The sequence below is a fragment of the Gavialis gangeticus genome, unplaced genomic scaffold (assembly GCF_001723915.1).
Source record: "Gavialis gangeticus isolate Ggan-Ray unplaced genomic scaffold, GavGan_comp1, whole genome shotgun sequence".
NCBI classification, from domain to species: Eukaryota; Metazoa; Chordata; order Crocodylia; family Gavialidae; genus Gavialis; species Gavialis gangeticus.
The window spans coordinates 108,288,781-108,292,216 of NW_017729022.1; the positions used below are offsets into that span (position 1 = coordinate 108,288,781).

Here is a 3,436-nt window from a genome sequence, read left to right on the forward strand (position 1 = left end):
GGGGGGGGGCAAATTTTAGACAGGGTTCTGTCACTTTTAAACCCGTCTGTGTGCGGTGAACTTCTGTTCTGTTACAGGTATAGACCAGTTTCCGATCACTTATACTGGTAAAAGGGTAATGTTTGTACCGGCCCTGGAATCTACCAGCCCCATACAGTACGGATAAATTGCCCTGCAAGCTTCCTCTGTAACTGTCCACAGCAGCTCCTCAACCTTGAGCAGGATGGTGTCCAGGGGCGACGTGTAGGAGATGCATGTGCACCCCCTGAGAGTGCCAGTGCACCCCCCTGGCAGACTGTGCTTCCTTTTTAGCTGGCGGGCAGCCCCCCCCCCCGGTCGCTGACTGGTGTACCAGGGGCACCAGACACCCATGATGGTGTCCTACTGAGACAGCCAACAATGGTGTCAATCGTGGCTTCTGTGATATGATCACTGTCCACTAGGAACTGTACAGCAAGCTCATCAGTTGCTTATTTTGTATGATCCACCAAATAGTCATTAGCTACTAGTGACTTTTTTACAGCTATATAGTTTGTACACCTCAAGTAGCACTCGCAGTACTACTTGAGATGAGAGTCTGAAGCTGACCTTGCTCTCTTGTTAGCAGAGTTTGAGAGCACTGCATAGGCAGCATGCTTGCTTTCTCTCTCTCCCCATGTAGGGCAGGGAACATTTGACATCCAAAAAAAAGAAGTCCTCTTCTTCCCTACTCACCACTCAGAAAGATACAATGCCCTTCAAACGGTTATGTGTGGGGCATGGAGTAATTGTGATTCACTTCTGTTTTCATAGTCTATGTTTTTAATAATTTTCTGGGTGAGTTGAGCAGTGCCAAGAATCATATAGCAGATAGGTGTCATAAATGCAAAATGTTACTTTCCAGTGGAGTAGTAGGCAGCCTAGGAGGAAACCATATTCACCTTCCAGAAAAAGCTGGGTTACAGTGACTCAGTGTTGCTGTGGGGTGCCAGGCAATCCTGCAAGAAACCAATGTCTTCCAAGTAGCAGATACACTTTTCAGTTGGTGTCTCTCCTTCCCTTACATGCTGAGACTTGGGTTCAAGGGTCTGTTTTCTTTGAAAAAGAAATATCTGTTGCAAGGGAAAATGGAGAATCCTGCTGTGTAAGAATTGGGTTTCAAATATTTTGTATTAAAAATGTAGCTTATATGCAGAATATTTCCAGAAGCTTTCTGTGGAACTTGGGAGCTTGAACATTTTAAAGTTTCATCTTAAAACAGTTTTGTAAGTCGCCTTTAAAGGCTGAATTTTCCCCTTTAGGTTGGGTGTATAAAAGAGTAGATTTAATTAAGCCATTATTTACTCTTTTGTGAAGGCATGCTTTAAAAAAAATCCTGGCATTATAAGGTGCATGTAATATAAAATCCATACCTTTTGAGGTGTAACTAGTAGTCCACAGTAATATTACATCGGCATCTTCACACGGGTTGGGTTTGTGTGTGCATTTATACTATCGAAAATGTAGACAAGCTCCTAGAATGATTACATGCAACTTTCAGTGTTGAAGGAAATTGTTTTGTGCTAGTAAAAGCATTTTGGTTTGTAATACCTGACTATTAGAATATCCTGGCTTTCACCAAGGAGGTTTTTATTGCTTTACAATACAAGAGGACAGCCAGGATGATACTGAGACTTGACAGTCACAGGTGTCAAAGTATTGTGTGCCTGAATAGTCTCTTGTAAAGATAAGCACATGTATATGCTATATGTTGACCCCAAGTATCCAAAAATAAGATTGGCCCAATATATGAGGTTTGCCAAAGAAAAACAGAAAAGGGGGTGAAGAGTCTCTTTATACCATAAGCACTCAAAGTAAAAAATACTTTAATATAGCTCTTCACTCTTTTTCCCTGTAACCCTGACGGTTCAATAACTTTCTCTTATGAAAATTGAGATTCATATATAATTACTGGTCTCCAGAAACTGTGACTTTAAAAATACATCGAATATTACAGCAGTCTTAACACAAGTGCAAGAGATCACACCACTGTGTAAATCATTGGGGTCTGAATATGGCAGCTATTGAGAAATATTAGGCAAAAATAGGTATGTTTCAGCTAGTAAGCAGGTTAAATGTATCTGAGTTCTGCAGTAATGTGAAAAATCATTCAAAAGATTTACCTTAGATCTTTGTCGGCATAGATGGTTTGCAGTTGATGTTTGATGAAAAGATGTAGACACTTTTAAAGGGATTCTTAACATGAGTTATTGTAGAAGAACAACTACAGCTGCTTCTCTGTGCTTAAATGATTCTTTGAAATCTGAGATTTTCAAACAAGCAGGCCCCACAGCTCTACCATTCTGATTTTTATTTATTTTAACTTTTTTTTTTTAAAGAAAAAATGCCAGCAACTCAGCATCTATGAGGCCCTCTATGACGACAAACCCCTGTGCATGTGTGAGATGGAAGGGAAACAGATTATGGAAACCAATTTCTGTTTCAGGCTTCCAACAAGTTGCTCTAAGTGGTGAGTAAAATACAAGAATTGTCTTGGGATTGTTCTTTGAATGGCTAAAAAAGAAAACAACTGAGTGATAATTTCTCTATGGAGCAGTTTATGAAATCAATGAAAAAGGGAAGAACTTTGAACCAGAGGTACAAACAACAATTTGAAGGGTGAAAAGTAACAATGGCTAACTCAAAGGAGGAGAATAAATGTAAATATTTTTTCCAGTCTTGCTATGCCTGTTGCTATGCAGTTATTTATCTTCCTGGGTAGAAGTTATATAAAGACTTTATTCTGCAGAATTCTGATTGTTTCTTAATACTTGATGAGGACAGCACTTGGCACTTTATAGAACTAAGCCTCTAAAATTATTTCTTTTTTTTTTTTTTTTTTTTTTAAACTTTGTTGGGGAAAGCCTTTGGCCTTTTTAAAAATAAAGCCCTTAAAATTTTTTTTTTTTTTTTTTTTTTTTTTTTTAACAACTCTGGTGTGATCTTGCAAAATGCTGAGCCTATTTTACCTTGCAGAATCAGGCCTTAGATCATCACCATATTTTGAAAAAATGTGATTTATTTTTGTCTACATTTAGAAAAAAGTTGGGTGCAGAGTAGTTTGTAGTGTGAGGCCCTGAAGTGTTGTCAAAACTGGTTCAGTTTCTTCATACGAATGTTAATAGTTTCTGTTTACATAACAGTATTTGTTTTAAAGGAGTTATATTTGCTATAAACCTCTTTTTTTTTTTCTTTTTTTTTTTAAAGCTACCATCCCTTCAGAAATACCACTTGTCTGTTTAGCTTAGGGGTTCTCTTGTACATAGTTTTAATACAAATCGTAAAACTGGGCAGCCTAATAATAGAACAGAATGTTAAGAAGGAATTTTAAGGCTTGTCTTTGATAACAGACATAGGTATAGCTTATTTTTGTTATGTGACTTTTGTGTTTTTTAAATGGTAGCATAAATGACAGAAA

General features: G+C 37.8%; 1 protein-coding gene across 1 annotated transcript in view; it reads left to right on the forward strand.

Moving 5' to 3' along the window:
* PPARA (peroxisome proliferator activated receptor alpha) overlaps positions 1-3,436 on the forward strand; it is an 85,713-nt gene that overhangs the window by 6,443 nt on the left and 75,834 nt on the right. Inside the window, exon 2 of the mRNA XM_019515938.1 lies at positions 2,358-2,488. The gene's annotated coding sequence lies outside the window, so the exon portion shown is untranslated. The remainder of the gene's footprint in view (positions 1-2,357; positions 2,489-3,436) is intronic.